Raw genomic sequence first — 27,933 nt, 5'->3', positions numbered from 1 at the left:
ACTATAAGAAATAGATATATCAATTTCAAATGCTATCATTATAGAGAACCAATATCGATATGTGTCATCATTAAATCCATACTTTATAGTAGATCTTATTTTCATCAAATAAAATGAAAAAAAACATTTATCTTTTTAAAACAATATATTACCAGAGATTACCTATAATCCATTATTCTTACAACTGGAGGGTCTTTGTCATGGGATAAAATCACCTACACAATATATAGACACCAAGTTATCATACAAGTGAATGTATGAAGTATTATTTACTATACAAAACATTTAACACTGCCACAATATTGAATTTTGAGATATATAATAGGAAGCTTGTGAAGCAGCTTTATTCACAACATACAGTTGATCTCCCATGGAAAGAAATAACCAAACACTCCAAGTTAAACTTACTATTAAATTATTGAACAAATCTATCTAATCTCTAAAGATTGTTTAAAAACTTAAAGTTGAGAAAAAAATTAGAATGAGTACGGCTATTGAAAACTTGAACAAGATATAGGTATCAAGTATTTGTTCAGGTCCAAGAGAAACATTTGGGGTTTATTTATTGTAATTTTCAATGTCATGTGTTTACAATTTGTGATAATTAAGTGATAGATCCATTGATAGGGTGAAAACAAAACCCACATATCAATAGAGCATTGCAGAAGAACTCCAAGATAATTAGTCTAAGAATAATTAGTAATAGCAATAGATGATTTTATTTACTAATTATAATGAGAAAAAGAAAGAGATTAGGGTTACTATGGTCCCTGATGAGCTGAGGAAGGACTAGATTCATCACACCCCAGTGCCTGGAAAAATCCCATCTTCACTAGTGGTAGTGTTCTTGCAAACATAAATGTAAATCCCATGAACCTTAAGTTCTCAACACTCACCACATAGCTCCTAAGATCTCAAAGTACTTAATGTTTAATTCATCTTTCAAAGTACTTAACACCATAGCTTCGACAGTCGCTAGATTACATCCTACAGATGATTAGCATAAAATTCATTTTGAGAAATTCATATCCGTAAAACAATTTCGAGAGAAAATAAATTTATATATTTGAACATGATTTCTTTAAAAAAATTGTTGGAACATGAAAACAATAAATATGTATGATAAAAGCTTAGTATAACCCATGTTGAAAATGTTAAAAAATTTGTGTGCTGAAGAATACTTACAACAATGGAACCCTTGAAAAATTTACATGTATTTGATGTCCAAGCTATAAACAAAAAATCTGGAACAATGGATCCATATAAACAATAAAATATGAATGTAGAGATCTTGCCAAGTCATGGACTAGATCAAAATTTTCCCAGCCAAAAGGGATCATCACTTTTGCAATCAAAAATATCCTCATTCGCATCTCCACTTTGATTAAATAAACCTTGCAATGTTGAGCCTATCTGCTTGGCATCAAAGCAATCAATGAAATCAGATGTGGTTTGTGCTTGAACCTCCACTTCTTCACATCTCTCTCCCAATGTAGACGCTATCAAGAACTGGTGACCCCTCTTTAAGGCATGATATGATCCCTGTGTGTTATTACTCTATCAGTGAACATGTATTTTGGCTGAAACTTAGTGTTTTGTACTTTAAAGAATCTTGAAAAAAATTAGTCAATTCTAATAAAAAACATACTGAGACATAACAATCAGCAATAGGAACATAAAACCTACAATCTATATTCAGTATCCATTTTCCTTCCAATATTTCCATCATAAATTTTAGTCTTCTTTTGCAAGCACCATTTGCATTAGTAGATGCAATTACATGGGTTACGGTTGGACTCCATGCCTTAGAGATAGTCGCACCAACGAGATTTGAAAAATTGTTTAGAGTTTCCTACATTTAAATAAGATTTTTTTAATTGACATCAAATTGCAATAGCATTTAAAAGAAATAGCATTACTATAACAATTTGACACTCATTATATACCTTTTGGGTAGTGTAAAGTACAGAGCCACACAAAACCCACTTGCAAGATAGACCTAAAGGCCATGTCCATCTTTGCCTTGGTTCAGAACTTGCAAGTATACTAGTAGAGCTTTGGTTACCTCTGCAAATTTCAAACACATGATGAGACAATATTAGCACAATCAAACAGAACATAAGAAATTCAAATAACTCTTTATTGCTACTTCTCAAAGTAAATTTAGAAATGACCTATAGGGTAATGCCTCTGTAGTAATCTTTTTCCCCCTTGTATGAAGAGTGCTATCTTGCTTCATGGCTTTAGGATTTCTCTCCTTTGGAAATTTGCATGATGCATGAGTAGGGCACAGCATAACATAATCATCCTATAGGTACCAAGACAATCAACCAACAAAAATTTAGACCTTAGTTTATCTTGTACAATAATGCAAAAAATACTTGTACAGGGCACAAAATTTCATTTCTCACAATATCCCATCTGCACTCTAAGTTATATAGTGCACAAGGAACATGAAAGCTCGTGTGACACTTTGTAAAACAACAACCAAGAGCTGCTCCCTTTAGTCCACATATAGTGCACTTGATTTTTGTGCCTCTGGATATTTCCATCTCAAGATTCATTATACAATCACCTTTGAAGTAGACAACTGGTCCCTGAAATTGGTGCAAAGAATTCAAATATATTTCAATCAATGTTAAATATTTTTACAGGTGCTACATTAATGGACCACAATATAGGTCAACCCAAAGGGATGCTAAAAAAGAGTATTAGGCTACAAACTTAGTAGTCAATGTTAGATCTTCAAAAGAATGAAACTATACTCTTTCAAATCCTCAACATTCAGCACAGAAATTATGCACATGCACAACATTTAATGACATATCTTTTGCTTTAGTTACCGCCCTTCCATTGTTGTAATGCATCATCTAACCTATAGCCTGGAAGATTGCAACATTAATATGTAGGTCGGTACTACCATGAATTGAAATACGTGGATGCTAGAAGCAAATAACCTAAATGCTCTCACCTCTAAATTGCCAAATGTTTGACAAAAAGCATAGAAAACTTGATTCTTCAATGTGCTAGAATCACTTCCTAAACTATTTCCAAGGGCTTCTGGCTACCGCTCAGTTGTATCAGCTAGTATAGTTGTCTCTAGATTGCCACCACTAACAATGTTTCCAACACCATTTTGACTCACTTGTGCTAAATTTATAGTTATATGTTCATGTACTTTGTTCTGGGCAGTGCTGGGAATATCCAATGGATGGTGGCCTTCCTGATCCTTAACTTTTGTTGATACACAACTATTAGTTGTAGGCTTACTTGTGGACAAGCCAAACATAACATCAAATATGTTAGCTATTGTAAAAGCCAACTCCTTATCTGAATCTGGCCAAGACTTATCAACACCAATGCTGACTAAAGAATCTCTCACATGAGAGAATCCTTCATCATTAAGATTCTTACGACTACTCCTTTTAGGCTTCCTCCCTCTCTTCTTCTTGCCAACTTCATTTTCACCGACTGTTTTTTCCTCAAGCTTAATATTTCCATTTTTCTTCATTTTATGGAAAAAAATTTCATCACTATTCAAAAACTTAACCTTTTCTTTCTTGGATGGTTTCTTTGGCACAACTGCAGCTTCGACATTAGCATTTTCACTACTATTTTCCTTTTCCTATTTCCTTTCTATATCGGATCCATTTGCACTTTCAACTATAATAACTGGAATAATTTCATTGTGGCTCTTGTTTACACCATTGACAAGTAATGTATCATCTCCTTCCAATGACTTGGATTCCATCTGAACAATCTCTAATTCTCTAGGAAACTGCATTGAAGATAAGTTTTGATGAATCAGACATTGATAAAAAATTAAAATATGATAAGTTCTAACATAAAGAGCCTCAACTAAAACCAATAAACAGAGGCACCTATTGTTTTCTTGGGCTAAAGTTGAGCTCAGATGAGCAGGGTCTCTGAGTCCATTCAAACATCTCACTATCAAAGGTGTCAGGAACTGTGATCCCAATCTCACATCCATCCTATATGAGAAGTGAAACAAAGCCATGGTATGGGTAAGGCACAAATGGGTTATTGCATTTATCAGTACCTAATAAAATACACACTACCAAATTAACTACATTCATGAGAAAATACAATACCCATTGTGTTTCTAAAGCACATTGATATCCTCCTCCACAAAATTAAAAACATTACAAAGCCCATTGTTTTAGAGAAACTTGGCTAAGTCCATACTCATTTCCATCGATTAGAAAAACAAAGATAGAACCATGAGACGTAGCATTCATGCATTTAATATAACATTGGAAGTAGGGAAGAGTCTACTCACATTTTGAACCTCTCGATGGTAACCTTCATCGTTAGAATCCTTAAGATTTCTAAAAGATGGACACACAGAGGGTGATGCTTTTGTAGTTTGAGTGAACTGAGTGGGTTGAGAATTAGGCATCTAAGTGCCATCAACTTCTTCAATCTCACAGTCTCTGAGACAAAAAAAAAGGTGATAGTAAAGGATTTCCATGTTCATCAAATAGGACCCTGTCATTCATAGGATTACCTTTGATGGAATTTTGAGTAGTCACACCTATTTCAAGTTTTGATTGAAGACATATCTAACCTTCAAAATCAAAAAGTATAGTATCCAAATTTGTCAAAAGAAAATTTCCTTTAATATCACCTCCCTCACTTTGGAATACCTTGTCTTCAAAGTTGGAAGGCTTGTTTACAGTTCTAAGAGGTTTTTTTTCAACACTACCAGGTGGATATAAAGAAACCTAAACCCTCTTCTTGGTTGGGAATGAATGCTTCATAGGCTGATGAGGACTAGGAACAGCTAGAGCAGGAAACTCTTGTTCAATAGTTTCTATTTTTGTGTTTTCTATTGCTTGATGAGATTAAACCACTAACAATCAAGAAGGATTCAAACCACATCCTTTAGCCCTCTTTGGCTTTCCCCCAAATTTCACAGATGGCTTTCGCTTGAGGCCATTTGGGGAAGGAATTATATTCTCCTTACCTGGGTCATTTGGTATCGTGTATTATACAATGGTAAATTCAAATGAAAAGAGAAAAAGTATTGCATATTCAAGGAGGGTTGTAGGGGAATCAAATTTACCTCTAGAGTCTTTTGACATGCAAGGCTGCAAATCGTAAAGTTTAACACCACCAGCAATTTTCATGTTCCTATATATGATAACTAAGCTATCCATGTGAGGTGCAAGATGAACCTCTACAATCACAAAGGTGTACATAATTAAATTTTGATAAGGAAAGAATAAAAGCTTTGCATCATACCATCACCCTTGGCATCTATAATTAAAAAGGCCATAACTCTAGCAAGCCGCCGATGGTAACTAGGTTTTCATGGAAGAGACCAGCCATTTTTGAGATCATTATATACTGGTGAAAAGCTCTCAATAATTATAATAAATTGAAAAGCATAAAATTTTATACAAAAGCGGATGAAATTTCAATCTAGGACCCTACCCATGAATAACTAGAAATCAAAGCCTGATTTGATGGAATTTTACGGGATCAAGCCTATTTCAGGTTTTGATTGAGGAGTGTGATTTGGTAGGGCTATGATCAAAGACCTTCTAAATACTATTCCAAAAACATTGTACACAAAATGAGAGATTTCAAATTATCTCTACGTGAACATGGCACTTTGTACACTAGGCATACAGATGCAGATTTTATAGACCTCAAAATACAAGCACTGCAAACTAGAAAGACATGTAAGATAATTTAGTGCAAGTAAAGATTAACAAATATATATAAGCTTATTCCTCTTGTTTCTATTTTTTTTGGTTTAAGCTTTTATATTCTTTATTTTTCAATATGTGTACACATATACACATATTTATGTATGTACATATACACATATTTTGTATTATCTTGTCCTCTTTTTCTCTTTGTTCATTTAAAACTTTTTTTTTTGTCATATCAATTGACAGTTATCTGACACCTCTTACACTTTGTCTCATTTCAATTTTTTTTTTTTAAAAAAAATCCTTTTAGTTAGTTTAGGTTCACAACTTCATTCATTTTTCTTCTTATGGACTCTTTCATTCTAATGATGGATCACATAATGTGATCTAAATCATTGATATAAACAATACTCATGTAATCCAATTCAATAACAACATACAGATTATATAAGCTAAACATGTAAATCTCCACCATTAACCCCAAAAAAAAAATTGAACTTTTTTATTTATTATGTTTGGAAACCTCTACTTACTTGCAAAACACATGGTTGTAGGTGAGTGAAGCCGCTTGATCCAACAAGCTCAAGCTACAGGGGAAAAATAGAAACATAATTAAATTTTATGCAAGTATAATCAATTTAGAAACCACTCAAACTTTGGTGACTTAAGAATTCATGAGCTAAAGAAATTTTTTTTGGACTAGATGATTTTACAAACCAAATTACTTGAATGTAATTAACATACAAAGAGAACTAGCATTACAATGAAGACCATAAATTTCACACAAACCCAAGTCCAAATTGACCACACTTTCTCAGAAGAAATTCATGCAACACATAAGTAAACATCTAGCAGCTTGAGCTTCTGGGAAAAATCTAAGACATGCAATGCCCCATTATCCTCATAATACATTTGTAATAGAGTTGGTAAATTAATAGAAAATGAATCCCATACCCTTACAGAAGCATCCATAGCTTATTAGAAGAACATTCACATGCTTCCTCGAACAAGCTCATTGAATACAACAATACAACCTTAGCAAAGTATTCAAAGTCCAAAAAGCATCAAACACTGGCATATTTGATAGGAATCAAATATTATAGCAATTTTACCTCATCAACACCAAAACCTAGAGACAATTGTCATAGATTAAGTTCAAATCATGTCTATTTCAGAGGATTGGAGACTTTTACCTTAGACAAGATATCAAGTTTTGGAAAGCAACTTCATTGCAAGGGATGGTTAATCCCATTTGGTGATGAAATCCATACTCTTCCTCTGCTTTCTCCAGCAATGCTCTAAATACAGAATAATTCAAGTAATTTATGGGGATGATAAATCAACTTCTTTCATTACCCACATACACTACACAATGCCCTTTTGGGACATCCAGTGGAAGAGCATTGCATGATCTCCCCATCATCTCATCCTCAAATACAAAATATCTTCTTTTCTTTTAGAAAAGATCATACCCAACTAGTTTATGGGCTTTGACAAACTTACAAAGTACCCTGATAATGTGCTTAAGAAGCAGAAATTGGTGATTTCCCTTGCTTCTTGCCACTGCAGACTTCAAAACCAATTGATACTTTTGGTATAGGACCAATATCCTAGGAAATAAAATAGATGAAGGAATGTAGAATGTTTTGGTGGGGAAAGGAAGGACATGTTATCTATGTATATATAATAATTCCTAACCAGTATTGCAATTCACAACAAGCTGACAAAGTGGTCCCTGATATAGTGAGTGAGAATGTATGAATTCGTAAATGATGTGATTTTAGTCCTCTTGGCAATTAATATGTGAGCCAAAACCATGTGTGGCTTCTCTAAATGTATCAAAACTTGGGGACAAGTTATAAATTTTGTCTAACAAATTAAGCCTGGTTATTTATATTTTGTCTTCATTTTATTGAGAGCACCATTTGAGAGGGTTCAATTTGGTTTCCACACTAGAGCTCTTCATTCTCTTGGCATTTTGAGGCTCTTTGAAAAGATCAAATCTCACACCCTTCATCCTCAGATCTTGAATACACTTGCTCACACTTCTCAAAATAGCCTTATCTTTTAGCAACCCTATCTAAACTCTCCCCCTTATGACAATCTTGTACAAGACAACACATATGAGAATCACAGAGGTTATCAAAGAAGTGCTACAAGGAATCCACCATTTTCTACAAGTGTGAGCACTACTACCAGCGATGAAGAGCAGAGTGAGAACAATCTAGTTGAAAGCAAAGTGGAAACAAACAAGTTTGAAGATCTCCTTGTTCATGCTATCAATTATTGACTCCTTCACTTCCATGTAATGAGCTATGAGCTCCTCATCCTTCTACCATAGTTTCAACAGCAACAGATGGCCCTTGCTATCTCCTATTTCTTCCAAATGTTTTCAATTATCAAAGGTAGGGGCCCAACTAACTGATCCACATCCATTCTATCAAAGGGAAATATAATAAGATGCTAGCTACGATTGGGAATTATGCATTAAGATAGGCTAAATAGCAAATATCAACGAGTCCAATGGACTTATAATGAGTCTGATCAAAATGAAAATTTTAGATACCCATTAATTTGCAACAATGTGCTCTATGTCAACTATTATTTTCCTAAAACATGTGTCTATTGGATCTAAAAGATAAATCAGAGTATAGAGATAGAGCATAAAACAAAGTATAAGTTTTAGTAGATTATTGCAGCAACAATGATGTTATTAATCATAAAAAAAAAATTACAAAAGAAGCTAGAAGCTAATAGAAATAGAGCCCTACAAATATCTCCTATATCTATTACTATATTATATTACATCTATTCAAAAAAGCTGCTACAATCCCAGTCAAACATGTCATACAAAATAATTAAACCATGATATAAAAACTTAACCTTGTCGAAACTAATCAGACAGTGAACACCTCATATTTTTTTGCTCCTACACCTTTAACTAGATCCATGTAGGACAGTTATATTCAACTATTATGCTCTCTTTTTTGTTTAAGTTCTCTGGAAGCTTCCAACAAAATGAATTGTTCAGTTGCATCGATTAGGCAATCTGAATTACAGAAATATTACTTTATTGTTGAGACAAAAATACATTGATGATTTTTTTTACTGTTGTAAATGGCATTTTACTCAGCTCTGCAAGTACAAGATCATTCTAAATGATGTTTTACGTGATATTGTAGAACTAGATCTTAGTGTGTAAGGAACATTAACATTAAAGAAAGCATTCACAAACCAAAACTAAGTTCACATATATGCTTAGACAAAGAAAAAAAACAAGAGATGCAAACCTCAAAAGATGAAGCACTTCATTGCTTTCTTGATTTTGTAGATGCGTCCTTTGATGTGGATGTATGCTCAAGATGCTCAAAGTTGCTTCAATGGTGGAGATGGGTAATAGAAAATTGGTAGCTTTGTGAGCTCTCAATTTGGCATTATAAGGGTATGGGTATGTATTTTGGCTCTCAAAAGGGCATGATAACTTTAGCTCAAAGATTGTGATTAAATGGCTTGGGAGGGGATTCAATTTATAGGCTAAGGGCTTGAGGGATGGAGGACTAAGATGCAAGGAGAGATGAAAGCTTAAGGAGGGCTAGAATGCACTCAAAGGAGAGCACATGGATTGTTCTTGTTTAGCACCAATGGGAAGGTGACACTTGTCACAAGGAGGATGAGTGTGAGAGGGTAGGGTAAAGGGTTGGTTAAAGGCATGATGAGTGGGGTTGAGTATGTAAGAGAGATGTAAGAGGAATGAGTGTGGAAGAGGGAAGAGTGTGGAAGATGGATGTAAGAGTCATGAGTGGGCTTGTAAGAGTCTTTTATGGTTTTGTAAGAGCACTCATGACTTGGTGGTTGGGATTTTTAAGGGGAGACTTTGGTTTGGTTTAGGAAAGTCTTAAACTTGCTTAGGGAATGTGACAACATTAGGGGGTGGATTAGGCTTGGGTTTAGGATTAGATTAGGGATGTTAGAGATGTATAAGTGGATGGCATTAATGAGGGTGGGTGAGCTAGTGACTAAGCTTGGTTAGTATAGGTGGATGGGGTGGATTAGTTTAAATGGAGGATTAGGGATAAGTTAGGGGTTTTTGGATTTGTGGATTTTATTTATCAAATAGATTTGTTTAATAAATGGGGATTTTTGGAATTAGATAGGAGAATAATATTTAATTGATAAATAATAGGTTATTTGATTTATCAATTAGGACTATAGATGATTAATTAAATTAATCAGCTAGGGGATGGCAAAGGATTAATTAAATAGGAATTTAATTAATGATGCCTTTAGAGATAACTAAATTAGATTACCAAAGTGGTGTAATCAAATTTAGGTGTCTACAGATATATGAATCTTCCATTTTCTTTTTTTCTTGCATAAAAATTGATTTGCAAAAATTAATGACAATTTCCACCTATGGTAGAGTTGTATGATCTATTGGAACTCAAGATAGTTATTGTAATGCTAAAAAGGTGGTTTTATATATTTTGTGTTTATTAATGTCCATAGAAAAAATTTATTATTTGAGTTTTCTAATAATGAATGACCACTATGATCACTTCATCTGAGCTATCATCAAAAGCTTCTTAACTTGAAAGAGTTACAGAATTGCATACCTTGTTAAGAAGGTAAACTTTTCCTCCTTCCTCTATACCATATTTGTCTGTCCTACAAGTTTATTGAAACCAACATAGCTATAGTGAGGATTCCAATCATGATTAAATATACCATTCTCATGAAATAGAAAATAAGTTTTCAAATGAGTAGAGTGGGTTTGGTCAGGTCATACACTGCTCCCATACTAGGGTTTTAAATTGCAGTGATACTATATTTCCTACAAACAAACCATCTTAACTATTAATAAAATTCTTCTACCTATCATTAGACCAATCATAATAATGATTTCATTAGTATTTATTGAATTTTAATGACAAGCTAATAAAGTCAACCAAGAATAATATTGAATGGCCTTCAACAACAACATTTACAAAGTATGGAATAGTCTACACCTCTTTATAAATTATTTCACACTTCTTTTCCAACAGGGGGTTACGAAAGACCAGGTATGATTCCTAGGTGATTCTGAGCAAGATATCCCAGACAAGAGTGTAATGTTACCAATTAGAAATTGCCTTTAATCTTGCCCTTGCCAAGTCTGTTAGATCCCTATTTTTAGTAACTAGATCTACTGAATCAATGGGTGAAACTGCTAATGCCTCTACCACTTTTGTTCCTAACAAATCCAAGTTTGATACAATAATTATGTCACTATGCTTGGTTTGTGCTTTTTTTCACAATGCCCTTTCCTTATATTAATTTGTATTGTGTCTTTAACTGTTGTAGATGTTCATGTTGAATTTTAAGCACTTTCTGAATCCAAAAAGAGTAAATACATAAGTTAGGTAACAAATAACACAACCACAACAATCTGATGAAGGCATTATGCTCCATAGAAATACATAAATTTATCATAAAATCCAATCACCATAATTCTCAATGTAGTCCTTTTTATGGCTAAATGAGAGATGACTTCTACATCCAATTAGGCATGTCCATGACATAGCCGAGAAATGTTATCCTTGTTGCAATTAGAGGATCAATGCAATCAAAGAAGCCATAGAGGATGTAGGCTTGGAGTCAAAACTAATCAAGGATGTTAGTGAGGACATCTTAGACAATTTGTTGATTGAGAATTAGGGGTATGGCCTGCACAAGCTATTCAAAGTCCATCTTACACACTCTGAAGAGAATAAGGGGAGTTAAGAAGGCAGTGGTTGCACTTGCACTAGATGAAGCAAAGGTACACTATGACCCCAAGTAGTGCACAATTGTTTAGATAATGCAATCAATCACAGAAGTGGGTTTTGACTTAGACTTAATCAATGCAGGAGATGAAATAAACAAAGTTCACCTTAGACTAGAAGGAGTAAACTCAAGTGAAGAAGCAAAGCTTATAGATATTTCTCTACAGTCATTGCCTGGTGTGAATTTTGTGGAAATGGATTCAAATATAGAAACAGTGAGTGTCTCATATGATCCAGATCTAACAGGCCCACAATCTATAATATAATGCATTCAACAAGCAGGGCTAGAGCCAAATTATTACAGAGCAAGCCTATGCAGTCCTTCGAGAGGAAGAGACTATGAAAGGGTCAAAGAAATAGAACACTATAAGAAATATTTCCTTTGGAGTTGTGTATTCTCTATTCCTATTTTCCTACTATCTATGTTTTTCTTGATGGTATCTTCATGGGAAGAATTGAAATTGGTGAACATGGTGACTCTTGGTACACTCCTCTGATGGGTGTTGTGTACTCCAATACAGTTCATAATAGGCTACAAATTTTATGTAGGTGCATACCATGCATTACATAGAGGCTCAGCAAACATGGATGTGCTAGTTGCATTGGGCACAAATGCTACTTACTTCTATTTAGTGCACATATATAAATTCTATCAAATAAAAAGCCACTCACACAAGCTCAGATTTGAGAAAAGTAAGATGCTTAACACAAAACCAGACATGATCCATGCAAATTTTATCCAGGAGCAACAAAATAGGGGAACAATTCTTTATTATAGAATGTCCAGCTATTACTGAATTTATTTCAAAAATTTGACACAGATTTATCCAAAAGCCTTAACCCAAACAATTTTTTCTCAATTTTCCAAATATCTCAAAATTTACATCAATGAGCTTTCTGAAAATGTCAGAAAAAGAACTCAAACAAACATTCAATTCAAAGGAAAATCTAACCTTATAAGCAATGATGTCGTAAACCTCATCCACTTTTATCCCCAAGCCGATACAATAACGAACCTAATTAAGACCATTACAACACTTTATTACAAATTGCACATTGCAATGATCTTTTCTTTGCCATTTTTTCATGGCAAAATAGGAAAGTTTTTCTCACACTTGAATGGGCTTATATTTGAATTCAGGATCCATACTCGAAGAGGAGGGAAAATTTTGACATAACAAGTCTATGTTGGTTGAAATTTTGATGGACACGGCATAAAAAGCTCGTGTTGGTCAAAATTTTGACCAACACAGGCATGGATTTAAAAAGAAAGACATTTTTTCAACCAATTTGACCCCATTTTAATAGATGGTCAAAAAATTTGGTCTAAAAATGGGGTCAAATGTACTAGTGTGTGATGTAAGCATCTTTCTTTTTCCATGTCATGTTCATCTCATCTCTAATGTGTTCAACATTTACCTTACCTTTTCCTTTGTCAAATTCACAACTTGGTGCCTTTGACCTGGTTAGATGGTGCTTACTAATGTAACCAGTCTTCAAACAACTAAAACATGTCATTTAACTCAACCATGTTTTGTAATTACCACTGAAGTGTGTTCTAATACAATTCTCATGGATATGTCCATATTCTTGACAATAGTGACGACTATATCTTGAATTGTAATCCCAATTATAAGAGTTTCCATAGCTTCTTACCTTTGCTAGCTTGTTTTATGACCACATGGATTTGGATCTACATTCAAAGGATCTATTTCCATACTTCTAACTGTTGTAGCAATATCCTTCAAATCCTTATTTATGCATGGTCCTGATTCTACATTCATGTGTCTAATGGCCTTGTTTATTGCACTTATGACAATGAGTCATGTTCTTAGGCTTGACATTTTGATTTGCATTGTTTCTCCTACATACATTAGTAGTATTTCCTTTCTCTCCACAATTATGACAAGTAGGTTTGGAGTTCTTACCTTTTTTGTTCCTTTCTTCAACAACATTGGATGATTCTCCTTCTTTAGTGCTTGTGTACCCCAATCCTAATATATCTTTGCTAGATCTAGGGGATCTTAGTAATTGCTCAAAGTATTTAATGGCTTCATTTGGCTTGTTGAGACTTTATGAAAATTCCTTTTCTCTTTTCAAGTCACTCTACAATTTTTCATTCTACAACTTCAATGTGGTTATCTCAATATCCTTGACATTCAATTCATAGTTGGCATTCTTCATTTGACTTAGAGTATCCAATTGCATGTTGGAGATTTATGTTAGCTCTATGGACTTTTCTTTCAATCTATTTTCTAGAATTCTTTTGTCTTCTCCAATCATAGCTTTGTCTTCCATGACTTTCTTCTTTTGTTCAATCACCTCACATAGTAGTATAGCTTGTGATTCTTGCTCTTACTTGAGATTTCTAATTTCCTCATCTTGGATTCTATTCCTTTCCATTAGATCTACAACTATTGCATCAAATTCACTAGAATTACCATTTGTGAATAGCTTTATGGTGTCTATCTCTTTGTATAGTGTGTCATTATATGCAATAGTAATCTCTTTCCTTCTCTTCAAGGATTTCTTTAGTTCCTCTCTTGCCTCATTCAATTGATGTAGTATGAGATTTCTTTCAATCTCCTAATTTTTAATAGTCTTTCTCAACTTTTAGACTTCCATTTGAAGATCTTTCCTCTAAGCTACAAAGCTTCTCTTTCAAAGAACTAGGCTTTGTTACCAATTGTTGGATTTACAAGTGGGAAATGAGTAAAATTTTAAGAGGGGGGTTTGGACCCATAAAAATTTCATCATTTATACATTACATGCATTAATATACTGAAATAACATATAAAACATATGCATCAATCATGTAAACATGTAATCAAACACACATAACACCATATATGATTACCAAAAAAATCTCCAAGTGAGAAGGTAAAAATGGGGTGCAGATGACACCCACAAATCTTCACTACTACAGCAATAAAGTGTATCCAATTAAGGTTATAATAGTTTGACCATGAATCATGGTCTACCCTATGAAAGGCCTACCATGTTAAAGGCTTACAAAGACTATTAATTCAAACCTTGATAGAGGATTTCAACACCCTGTTAGAAGTGTGCCTAGTTAGAGGACTTCAACTTATAATTAAGCAAGAACCCTATTAAAGGATTTCATACAGCCTGTTAGGACTACTCTATTAAGAGATTTAACTAAAATCACTTGTTAAAATGTCTCAGTATAGATCTTGCAGTTGGAACTTTCTTGCTTGATAGAAAATCACCTCTATCCAATCTCTAATTTAATCCTCCATAATCTGACGTATCAATGTTGTATCCTTATCTATCCTCTATTCTTTACTTAATTAATTCTATAATTCATTCTTACTACTAAGTCACCTTGAATATTCTGCAAACTATGTTGTTTGCCCTTCCACTTTGATCATTCACCCCTTGTAACACCATTCTCTCATCCATTAAAAATTAGGGCTTCATCCTCCTTCAAAAGACTTAGGTGGGTTAGGGTTAGGTATGAATCTATGGCTAAAATTCATTCATTTTTCCACTTAAACCTTCCCATTTTCTAATTGGCTGCATGTAATTGCATAGGGAATCCACATATAGATTCATCCTTATCTCCAAAATATTGAAATCTATCCTTAAGTCAGCTAAAAAAAATGGGTTACATAGTTGTTTGTGCCATTACAAACAAATATGTGTAAATTGTGTCACTTAGCATATGAAGTCTCTGATGCTCGGCATAAATTGTATTTTTTCTTCTGACATAGTACTTGAATTGCTTAGCATCTACTATTTACTCAAAATTTGAATTCACTCAACATGGTCTATCTTCTTTGCACTTGAGTGACTCGACACTCATTGCAGCTTGACATGGTCTAATATTTGCATGTTGTGCTTGGCATGTATTACTAGTTTGACATGTATTACTAGGTTACATGTTAAGTATGTAGATTTGATATGCATCTTTATTGTAGAGACTTTTTATGAAACTTCTTATCCTTTCTCACTTTCTCCCAAAATAGATTTGATTAGGAACATGTGCCTTTAGTTTCAAGACTTTCTTTAAAACTTGGTATCCTTTTAAAAGTTTTTCCTGAAATAGGATTCAGGCCATTAATTTAGGATCCTCCAATGATCATAAATAATAGGGATGTTGCCTGCATACAACCATTCAATAATTTGGATGGAAACTATAATGATAAAATTGGGATAAAATTAACCTTCAAGTTTGATAATCAATTAGGATCCATATAATAATAACAATAATAAAATCATGGTTTCTAGGTATCTATACTTATGTCCATGATTTTCATCAATAATGAAATATTCACAAGGATTTTATAGCATTTTCATACAGTTGAAAAAATATCATCAATAAATTATTAATTTTTCCTTCTCAAAGACATTAATTCACCAATAGGAATTAATTAATTTCTTGTAAATAATGCTTGATTGGCCAAAATTTTATGCATTTTTCCAAAAGGGGGGTTTCTTAAAGTTATCCCTACTCTGAGTTACCACCTCTTCTACTTTATTTCTCAAAATATCAAAATCTTGCCACTTGGGAGAAAATCTCCCTTTAAGTTTATCTAGAGCCTTTGTAATCATTCTTCTATCAAGTCTAGGAATGATTGTGGCTGAAGTAGTCTCTCTAATTTTTTTTTTTGTCTCCAAATAGAACTTCCACTTTTGCTCAACTCTCTCATATAGGATTTTAGGAACAAAGTTAGAAATCTCTATTGATGTGGTCTTAAATATGGTCATTATATCATAAATAGTCTCTTCTAGATTATGCTTATCCTCACCCCCTAACTTATCCAAATCAATATGTGAAAAACTAGATAAATTTTTATTGGTCTTTACATTTTCATATAAATTGTCAATGTCAGATGAGAGATTGTGGCTTACCACTTTGAATTGACTTAAGTCATCTAATTTTGTCTTCTCATCATTTGAATCACCTTGAGGTTTTTACTTTCTCCTCGGCTTCTTAGTAGGTTGACTCAGCTCTGGTGTAGTACTTTCTCTTTTGTCTTTTTCCTTTGTCTCTTTGGCATTTGCACTGGTATCCCTTGTGCTAGACCTTGTCAAAGGTGTAGCTAGCTTCTATATAGTTTGCTTTTTTGTTTTCTTTGGTTTCTGCACTACATTCTTTTATGATTTCCTATTCTTTCCATTTTCCTCAGTTTCTTGCTTGGCATCCTCTTCATCATCAAAAATTTTGTCTTCACTTAATCCTTGAGTTAGTTCCAATGGTGCTTGGCCTTCTTTTTATTATTCTTTCTCTTTTTCACCAAATTTTTCTTTAAGCTTCTTCACCATCTTGTTTTTCTTTCTAATAACTATGGCAATATTCAAGTCTGTGGTGATCTTTGACTTAGATTCATCATAATTTCCAAATTGTGTAGCATATTTATCAACCTCTTTTGCCAATAATGCATTAATAGCTACTAAAGTTTCATCAACATTGATTTCATATGGTAAAGGTCTTAACCATCTTACCCTTGGAATAGTTACCTATACATATGTGTAGTTAGGAGCAACCAGAAAACAAACATCATTATAATGTTGTTCAACTAGTGACATGAAAATAAACATCATTATAATGTTGTTAAACTAGTGACATGAGAATTCTTGACATCTCCTTCATAGACTTCTTAAATTCTTCAAAATAAGTGGTCATTACTTACTGAAAATTATCACTTACTTGCTCAATGAGCTATCCCATCTATTGAGTAATAGATCTATTTGTCTTCCATGTAATCTTGCCAAATGCAGGAAAAGTATTTTGCACATAAAAGTATATGCAAATGATAAGTGATCTAAACTTACATGAGACACTCTTCACTTTCCTAATAGCTTCTAGATTTTCTAATAGTTGCTAAAGTTGAAGCTCGACTAAGTCATAGTTGTGATATCTCTTCACAATCTTATAACCTAGGTCAACTGCAATGCACAACACATTGTTTAGTGAGCTTGACTTGTAGAATCTGTGTGCAATTACTCTTATTGCAAATTCTATAATGGGATCTTTGATGGTATCAATTGACATTCCACATTTGTTCCACATCACTCTAGTGTTCTTTTCAATAATCTATTTTGCATTGCTCATCAATATCTTTGTCTGATCTAGGGAAGGATAGCCTGTGACTCTATGAACTATCCTCTTAGATATTTTGATTGGTCTACCTTCTAACCAATACTAATTTTCATGAATCTAGCTCAACAAAACTTTAATCCATTTAGTCTTAAGTATTTGCAAGAAATCTAGGGCATGTGTTAAACCTTTACTCTCTATGATCTTGTTTTCTTCCCTCAACACATGTCATTCTTGCACAACTTCTGATAAGTTTCTCTTATTTCCAAATCTCCAACCTCACCTACCTTGCAAGTATAACAACATTGTACATCCTAGATCAATAAAATGTTTGGTGGTATCATAGTTAGTGAACCAGATGGACCTCCTTTATACTTAATCTCAAGAATGACATGGAATGGAGGTTATATCACATCATTACTAATTAACTAAACATTAAAAACTTCCTTCCCCTATTTCCTAAGTTTTTCTAAAGAACTCCCTACAATCTTGACTCGCTAGGGTTTACAAAAAACAAAATAGTGTAACTCGGCACAAGTTAAATACCTTTCAAATTTGCTGAACGATGTCAAGTTATAGTAGAATTTGATTTGCAAATGCTTGAATCTCCTTTTTCAACTTTTCTTCATGCTCTTCAAAAATTGGTAAGTGAAAATGACTCAAAAAATTGAGTATATAGCCTTCAAAACCTTGTATTTAATGCTTAGTGCATATACTGCTATTCATTTGGTCATTATAGGGATTTCCACTATGCTCGACTATCATAAAGAGTCTCACTATCACTACCATACCTTCCTTACTCAATAGTAACTACAAAAATTTCAATGCTTGACAGCAACAAAGAAATTTTTAAAATGATATATTTTCTCTTTGTTCTAATCACTTGATTGCATCTTAATACATGTCGATAGATCCTTTATATTGCTTGAATACTTGGAAATGATGAAAAGTACATCATTTTAGATGTTAGTTCTACACATTACTTTGATTTCCTAGTTGGGATGATGTGATCACTTGATCCATTGGATGAAGTGACCTCATCTTAACTTGATGTGCCGCAATATTTTTTATTTTTCCATGTCTAGTTCATTTAGATCTTTTTCTTTTCAACATCTACCTTTTCTTTTCCTTTGCTGAATTCATTTCTTAGTGCAAGTGACCAAGTTAAAAAATTTATACTCACATGACCAATCTTAAGACAACTAAATCATACAACCTCATTCAACCATCTATTTTAATTACCTCTGAAATGTGTCCTAATACAATTTACAACAACGTGACAATACTCACCACAATAATGAAAATTGTACCTTATATTGTAATCCCAATCATAAGTATTCCCATGATGATGTACCTTGGTTTTCTTGTTTGATGTCCACTTGGGTTTAGATGTGCATTCATATCCCTTGTGTCCATACTTTTGACAATTGTAAAAATATCCTTCAAATTTTTGAGTGTTGATGGTCTTGGTCCTGCATTCATGTGCTTGATGTCCTTACTTCTTGCATCTATGACAATGTCCCTTGATCTTCTATTTAGGAGTTTGACTTCCACTATTGCTCCTACAAACATTTTTTGTGTGACCCAATTTTCCACAATGATGACAAGTGGGCTTGATGTTCTTTCCTTTGTAATTCCTTTGTTCACCACTTCTAGATGATTCTCCTTTCTCAGTAGTAAAATAGCCCAAACCAGCAGTGTCATTGTTTGACCTTGGTGCTTCCATCAATTTTTCAAAATACTTTATGGCTTCACTAGGCTTGTTAAGATTTATTTTTTTAGTCTTCAATTCATTTTTTAGTAAGGTATTCTATGTTTCCAAAGTTGTAATCTCAATGTCTTTCCTATTCAGTTCTTGAATTGTAATCATTAGCTTATTCATCAGATCTAATTGAATGCTTAATAACTTTTTTACATCTAATGACTTCTCCTCAAGTCTATTAGCTAGTACTATTTTTCTTATTCAATCATGACTCTATATTCTGTAGATTTCTTTTTCAATTCAGTTGTCTCACATAATAATACTTGATTGAGTTTCTTGATCCCTTTTTAGATTCCTTACTTCTTTATTTAGGGCACTATTCTTTTCCATTAGATCTACAATAGTTGCATCAAATTCATTTGAGTTTCTATCCTCAAATAATCCAGTAGTGCCTTCTCCTTGATATTGAGTGTGATTTTTTTGAATGGCCAGTTCCTTTCTTCTTTTTAACAAATGTTGCAATTCAGCTCTTGCCTCCTTGAGTTGATGTAGGGAAAGTTGTATTTCAATCTTCTAGTTCTCAATAGTCTTTCTCAATTTGTAGACTTCCATCTTCAAGATCTTACCTTCAAAGTTGTCAAACTTTCCTTACTAGAGAATAAGGCTATGATACCAATTATTGGAATTAATAATGGAAAATTAAGTTCTTAGAGTGAGGGGCAGTGAATCAGCACTTAAAACTTTTACCTTTGAAACATTTCACCATACATCCATCTCATAACTCAACATGTAAACTGAAATATATAACTATTCAGCATGTCCAAAGCATGAAATAAATCAACATTTAACACATAAGATTTTGGTTACCCAAAAACCCTCCAAGGAGATGGTAAAACTGGGGTGGGGATGACACAAAAAATATTCACTACTATAGTTGTAAAGTGTGGCCTATTATGGCCAAATTTCTTTGATCATAAACTATGATCTACCCTATGAGAGGTCTGTCATGTTAAAGGCTTGCAAAGACTATTAGATCTCACCTTGCTAGAAGATTTAAACTCACAATAAAGTAAGCACTTGGTTAAGATATTTACAAAATCCTATTAGGACTAATATGTTAAGATATTTACTCTATATCACCTATTAGAATAATCCAAAACCTAATCCTTCAATTAGTACCTTACTGTTTGATGCCAGATCTCTTGTGTACTGGTTATCTCTTGATCCTCCTAATCAAACCTATCTTCTCTAACCTTTTATTGCTTGTCTTTGTTCCTATCAGACTGATTCTTCATTGCAAAACTATATCTTAGCCATCTTCTCCATGCTTCCTTCACACTAGATAATCTCTTTAGTATCTCCTTCACAAAATTAGGTTACCCTTAGGCTTTCCTTCTTTTATAAACATTATGGAGAAGAAATTAGTTAGAATCAATGATTGTGATTGATCCATATTTCTGCCTAATGCTTCCCTCAATCAGATTGGATGTATACATTGCATAGAGATGTGAAATATGACTCCCTCCTTATTCTTTATAATCAAAAAATATGTTCATGTTGATCAAAAATGGTTTAAATAGAAGTTTCTACCATTACAAACATCTATGACATAAATAGTTCACTTAGCATCCATAGGCTCTAATGTTTGGCCTTCATTGTTCTCTATATACTGATACTCAACTTCTAAATATCTTGGCACACTATATTTTCTTGGCACTTGAATCACTTAGCACACTCTTACTACTTGGCACCTAAGTGACTTGGCATGCATTGTCTTCTTGTTACATACTAGTGCTCAACACTAACTATCATATTACTTAGCATGTGTTGTTTAGGGACATATGCTCTCCATGCTTTATTTTCTTGGCTTGCACTAATCACTCAACTTACTCTATTCACTCAACATGCACTATGTATTTGGCTTGTATTGTTCTCTACTAAATAATGACTAAGATTTTTGTCATTGCCTTATCAAAAACACAATGAGATTAACAAAGGGTATCTAAATCCACAAACTATTCTCATTTTCCATATCTAAAACCTACAAAATGAAGTATTTTTGGTTTGTTTTTCTTGCAGAGGGGGCTCAATCAAACCCTAGTTTAGGAACTAACCTTCAATTTAGATAGAAAATAGAGAATACTAAAAAGTAGTAAAAATAGATCTAACATGAAGCAATGTATATCTATGAATGTTCTCTTGAATTTAAAATGTGATCAGGTATGTAAATGTAATTGGTTTGACTCAACTTCAAATATCCTAGTAAACCAAGGCCTAGAACATCCCTACCAATCAAGGCCTAGAACCCTTCCAAGATTCCCTTGGGGTCTCAAAACAAGTCCTGGATCCCAGAAATTGGGTGCAAAACTTGAGATATAGTCATTACAATATGGAAAATATTTTAAAAGTGATTGGATGATAGAAATGGAGGACCTAAGTGGTTAGATCTTATCTCAAGTTTTAGACTATGAAAAAAGGATCTTTAAAGAGGTTATATTAGGTCCTTCCCTAGTTCTACCCAGAATAAAGGATAAGAAAGGGGATGAATCAAAATGAATGATATAATCACATTAAATGGATGTTAAACCATCATTAAATTGAGATGATTCTAATTTAATATAGTACATGAACAAAATTAATTTTAAGTATTCAAGAAAAATAAAAGATATACTTTCATAAACTCAATATTAAGCAATAGAAACTTGATTGCCTCTATTTTAGTGCTAGCATCATTTGTCATGAATGCATTGACATTCTAGTCTTCTTTAGACTCTTTTCCTCTTTTATAAACTTCACTTACCAATTCATTTATATCCTCAACTTTAGTTCTTGAGGATATTGCCCATGCAATAGGAAAACTAGTCACTTTCTCATAAAATACAAGCAAGGTATACAACTCATACTACACATGAACATGCTATCATGAATTTTGATGGTATTCCTTTAGGGGAGTATCCTAAGCATTGGAAAGATTGCTAGAATTATTGAAATGTTTCATTCATGACTATATTTATCATTGATTTCAACATAGTATTATTTCCATGAAGATTGGTAGAGTAGTAGATAGAGAACGAGGTCATAGGGACTATGTATTGGTGATAAGGTGAAGCACACTTAAGGATATCTTCTACATTGTGTCTTGATTAGATAGACAAGTCTGTAGATAGATTACATGATAAGTGGTTTCTAATGTTTGGATTGTATCTCCTAATAGGGATAGAAGCATAATGAGTGAAGTTAGAAAGTGATAGTAGATAGCTTGATGATGATTTCAGCAAGTGTGCAAGGTTAGAGGTCACACATGTGAGAAGTTGTATTTATTGTGAACCAAAACTATTTTAGCTAGTACAAAAATAACAATATATGATTATATAAACTACTAAAAGTTATAGATATATGACCAATTTTGATCATGTGACCATTGGTAGTTTATTACTGGTCATTAATATTGCAACCAAATTTATGACTAAACTATTTTAATCATTTATTTGATCATTGAATTGTGTTGAGTTGTCATTTCACACGATGCTTGATGGCAAGAATCCTTTCGGACTGCTCTCTTGAAAAGGTGATCTGGGATCGACTCCAACGTTGTGAACAATCTTGCGACCTACTAGAACTTTCTTAGTTGAAGATAAATGTATTTGTTCATAAAGAAGTCTTTGTTGATTTGAACCAATTTTGGATAAGATGATATATCTACTTGCTATTTCAAAATTAACCACAAAAAGAGATATATTTTTGGTATTTTCTATTTTTAAATGAATGCAATCTAAAAATGCAACTATATGAAATCCTAATTTAACCAAGGGTTAGTAAAGAAATAACAATGATAAGGTAATGAGAAATGAAAGCAAATAATGTGAAAGGGAAATTCCTAACAAACACAAACCACAATAACAACATGTTTGCAAGTTAAATCATTGAAAATATAAGGTAGGAAACCAATGAAAATAGGAGCAACAGTTCCTCAAATCCACTAATGCAATTGTCGATGGGAATTTAGTAAAATTGAAAGATGTTTCACTTCTTATCAAATTGAAAGGCTATGGAAAATGTACTCATGCGAGACAAGAAGCTACATGGGAACAATAGGGTGATCTCTTCTCCAACTCTATACATTAGTGGAATTTTTCAACATGTAGCAAAAACCAAAACTAAAAATATTGCACAATAAAATCAGCAAAATAAAACTATTGGTTTCATTATTATCATGAACAAGAATACACAAGAATAACACACCCTGAAAAGAACAACTACACTCAGAATGAGAGCACCAAAAGCATATATTATTGCATCAAAATAATAGCCTGGAATACATCTTACATTCTTGAATTATTAAGAAATCATCTTCTCAATTTGTGATGAGAGTGAGAGATCTCTTCATGCAAAAATATGCTTAAAAATTAAAAATAAAATCTAATTATATACAAAATGACTCTCTAAAAAGTGATAACTAAGTCTTTACCCTTGTTTATATCAATTAATGGGTGCATGAGCCTTTACATGACTTAAAACAAAGTTTTGGTGTTTTAAAATGTTATAGGTTTTAAATTACCCCGATGAAAATAAGACACATCTAGGGGCAGCTAAATCCTATCCTGAACACATCTTTTCAAACATCGAGCCAAATATAAGGCTAGAGTCTTCTTCTACTTCAGGCTTTGCAAAACCTAGGTGGGTGGACCTTAAATTCAATTAATTTGGTACCTATGCAAAAATATATTCCTAAATCTATCAAAGAAGATTTAACCCTTATATCTCTAAATAACTCATGCAATAACATAGATCTATAGTAGCTAAATGCAAATCTATGAAATTCATAAGCTGAGTGAAGGTAGTCTATTCTAATTCTTCAACTTAACATGTAAAGATGATTTGAATTTTATTTGATTTTATGTGGGAGGGGAAAGTGGATGAAAACCATGCATGGACAACAAATTAATGATCCTGTAGCTGATCAATGCCTCATCCATTGGCCAATTCAAAAATCACCCTCACACATTTTGGATATCTAGCACACATATCTTATGCCAAGACTCCAGATCTATCCATTTACCTTGTAAATTGGATATCAATGTTCAATCTAAATCTCATTCTTACCTGATATCCTCGTCAATAAACTTGCAACCTTGTTAATTTCCCTGAAGCATTTACATAACTCCTTGAATTATAAGCAATAATAAAACAACATCCAACCTTAAGGGACAACAACTATGACCTAGGCTCTTTGTTTGAAGATCATAAAACATTACAACTCACTAAGAAAGGAGACAAGATTTAAAATGAAACTCACATATGCTATTCTCTATATTGATTTCCTTGAAATAATACATGAAAATGCATGAAATTAATTCATAAAGTACCTAATAAACTAGACTATATAATGAATAAATGTTGTAATACAAGAGAGAAAATGGTGGGAATGAGAAACTGATGGGATGGGAAGGGGGTATCACAGCCAAAGCAAAGCTTCATGGTCTGGAACCAGCACATCCCAAATCTTTCCATTCATCCTTCATCAATTCCAAAGCTAATTCTACTAAATGTCTTCATTCCAAAGAAACTTTTCAAATATTTTCTAACCCTTACAATGGATGAAAGAAAGAAAGATATAAGAGGAGAGAATTCTTGGATCTAATGTGAGATTGACATGTGTCCACTTGGAAAACCTCTTGGTAGTGTTAAAAAAATCTCTCTAATCTCTCCCCTCAACTGCAAAATCAAATCCTCATCATTTGTCTTCCAAAAGCAAGAAATATTTGAGATATGTGATTGAAAATCATAACTGATTTTGACACCAAAATGAACTCAAGGAAAAAGTGAAAATCAATTAAATGGCCTCTAGAATGCAAGAAAACTATTTAAAGTTGATTTTTTCCACATTTAGACTTCAACAAGCCTCTACTTCTACCCTCTAACCACTTTTGATGCTCAATGGAAAAAATTGCCCATTCTACTAAGAATACCCTAAAATTTACAAATTTGCTTATAGATTAAACCAGTGAGCACCTCTACAAAAACTAACCCCATATTTGGAAAATTCAAATTGTCTCAATTCCAACAATATATTGGAGTGCCCATTTTAGTGAAAAATACCCCTATTATGCCCTTCTAAAGTTTAGGCTCCTGTTCATAGCTTTCAAAGCAATATTGCAAAAAATTAACTTTTATAAAGTTTGAACTATAGAGAAATTCAGATTTTACTTAAAATATGATCATGCACATGATTCAGGGAAGATAATAGTCAAATATTAAAATTTATGATTTTCTAAAATTTCCCTCATTTTCTATCTAGGTCAAACTTATTGACCAACCCTAGTGACACATGTCAATTTTTGATTGGCTCCTTTCATGCACATTCATTGGACCCCTCCAACTGGGCACTATGTGTCAGCATCTTATTGGTCCACTATTTTTCCAATTCAGCATGCCATGTCATTGGTCACTATGTCACTATCCCAATCAGCATTCTACGACATCATCAGTGACATAGTGACAGATCGACATGTGTCACCTACCGCCACCTCAGCACCTTAGGAAGCATGCCATGTCTGGAGCCTCTACCACATGTCACTATCAAAATGGTCCACCTTGCCACCACACCAACACCACATGTTAACCTCTCATTGGGTGCTTCTTGCACAATTAGCACCACATCATTGTGCCACCTCAGTAGTCACTATGTCACCATGTTAACCAGTGTGCAACTTTGTCTTGGTGACATAGCAACATCTGTCAAATCTACCATGTGGCACAATCTCGTGCATCATTGAACTCAGACTGCTACATCACTACTTGGTTCATCAATCTGTTATCACATGCTACCACTTGTCAATTTTTGGTTTGTTGTCAAATCTACAGGCAGGGCCCATGACCTTCTTGCCTTATTTCCATGGTTTTCCAACAGGTTGCTATGTCGCTACCAAAATTTCTTGCCATTTTATGGTGGCAACATAGTGCCTTGCCAAATTTTTCAAGTTTTTCAGTGGACTGATCATGCTAACATTATCCCTCTTCCTGGCACGTATTGGGTCAAAATTTTACTTTCTTCTAGCCAACCATGGGCCCCACCACACAACCTACAACTTCTAAAAAACCTATGTCTTTAAGACATTCTTCATATTGTGTTCAAGATAGTATTTAAATGTTACAAAACCCATCATATCCCCAATGTGGGATTAAAATCTTATCTCAAACATGTTTCTTATGAAAGAGACCAATAGCTTATATACATCACTCACCTTAATGACTCCTCACTATCTAATTGTTATTTCTTCTTCCATAGATGAGAATGGAGAAGGGCTAAAAGAGAGGAGGAAGCAGCTATAGTAGCCATTAAATTGTTGAGATGTTTGAAATGAATTGCCCAATCTCTAAATGTTTGAATGGAAGCAACACTCACAACTATAAATGCCTTTGAAATACTCAATTTGTTTTCAGCTATGAGAAATCAAGAGAGAATTGGTGTAATGCTAATGGAGATGAGTAGAGTAGGGGAGGAATATAAATATAAATAAAAGAGTGTTGCTGAGAGATATTAAAACAAGAGGCAGGCAATAAAATTGGTTTAGATTTAATGTGCAAAGGGGAAGAGGTCGATGGTTTTGCAATCCAGAGTGGTATACAACTCTCCTTGATAGGTCCAAAGTGGCCTCTACATACAACTCGCCATTATAACTAACATGATTCATCTCCCCTGCCTAGCTATGGGCTTCATTTTTCCTTGCTACCTCCTTCAAGACATGCTCTCCTCCTACCATTAATGATCCTTCCTTCTTATACATATTTTCTTTAATCATCTCCAAGTGCACTTATGACATTCCCAAGCACCAAACAAAACCTTCAGAGCTACTTTAGTGGGCATTCTAGTAGCATAGAACTAGTGACCTTCAAAAGAAATTCCTACATTGAACCTACAGTCTGACCCAAGGTCAAAAAATGAGTAACAAACATTTGATTTGCTATTAATATTGGTTGCCCTTTGTTAAAACCAAACAATCCTTTCTTAGCCTGGTACTTAACAACCTAGTACAAACCATCATATGTGTAGACCTTCCCTATATAGCCTTTTTTTTTTAATCATGCCCATGAATTACTCGAATTGGAGTTTTTTGGTAAATATAGTTCTTTAATGCAAAATTTCCACATGTCATCTCTTGGTGTTTTATTTGATGTTTTTTCAGTGGCCACCTTGACCCATATAAACCACACTTAGCATTATCAACATCATGTTCATATTTCCCTAAGAGTACTATTGCAACAACAAGTGGAAATCTATAACCTTTGTAGTCTTCCATTCTTTGAAAGCTCTTTCCCATATAATCTATCCCATTTAGCCAATGACTGTGAAATCCAATAGCAATCATCTCAGAGCATAAAAAGAATGATCTCCAACATTGACACCAGGGATATGACCTAGTCACTTTGTTAAAAAAGAAATTCATTTGTCATAAGCATCTTACTAATAGCCTTCAAATCAGGTCATCTTGTAGAGTTCTTTTCCTCTTTCAAACCATTTGATCCATTCCCTACCTTTCTATTTAGTCGGATATAATTAGTTACGCTCCCAAAAGTGGGTCTAACTAAAAAGAAATTCATTTTCAAAGAACTAAAATTAAAAACTAACTTCTTCACCCTCTGGCACTGATTTGAAACAAATTCAACCACTGAAAGCGAATTTGA

The 27,933-nt window shown here is 33.5% G+C and overlaps 1 pseudogene; it reads right to left on the bottom strand.

The window, feature by feature from the left end:
• Positions 1–1,474: 1,474 nt before the first annotated feature.
• The window catches only part of LOC149539083 (protein BREAST CANCER SUSCEPTIBILITY 1 homolog), a 138,345-nt pseudogene continuing 111,886 nt past the window's right edge, over positions 1,475–27,933 (bottom strand).

Source organism: Cupressus sempervirens, chromosome 9 (assembly GCF_028749045.1).
Source record: "Cupressus sempervirens isolate cs-2001-9-10 chromosome 9, ASM2874904v1, whole genome shotgun sequence".
NCBI lineage: Eukaryota > Viridiplantae > Streptophyta > Pinopsida > Cupressales > Cupressaceae > Cupressus > Cupressus sempervirens.
Note: the sequence above shows the minus strand (reverse complement) of the source record. Positions and strands in the feature narration are given on the sequence as shown.